This window comes from Trichechus manatus, unplaced genomic scaffold, assembly GCF_000243295.1.
Source record: "Trichechus manatus latirostris isolate Lorelei unplaced genomic scaffold, TriManLat1.0 scaffold00041, whole genome shotgun sequence".
In the NCBI taxonomy this organism is placed as follows: domain Eukaryota; kingdom Metazoa; phylum Chordata; class Mammalia; order Sirenia; family Trichechidae; genus Trichechus; species Trichechus manatus.
This window is the reverse complement of record NW_004443977.1, coordinates 14,955,672-14,955,882: the sequence shown is the minus strand read 5'-3', so window position 1 is coordinate 14,955,882 and position 211 is coordinate 14,955,672.

Sequence of the window (211 nt, the reverse complement as noted above, 5' to 3'; positions counted from 1 at the left end):
GCCCGGCTACCACCACTGACTGCTCTGACCAGGATCACAACAGAGGGTTCTGGACAGAGCTGGAGAAGGATTTAGAGCATAATTCTAACTCACAAAAAAAAAGACCAGATTTACTGGCCTAAAGGAGACTGGAGAAACCCCGAGAGTATGGCCCCTAGACACCATTTTAGCTCAGTGGTGAAGTCATTTCAGAGGTTCACCGTTCAGCCGA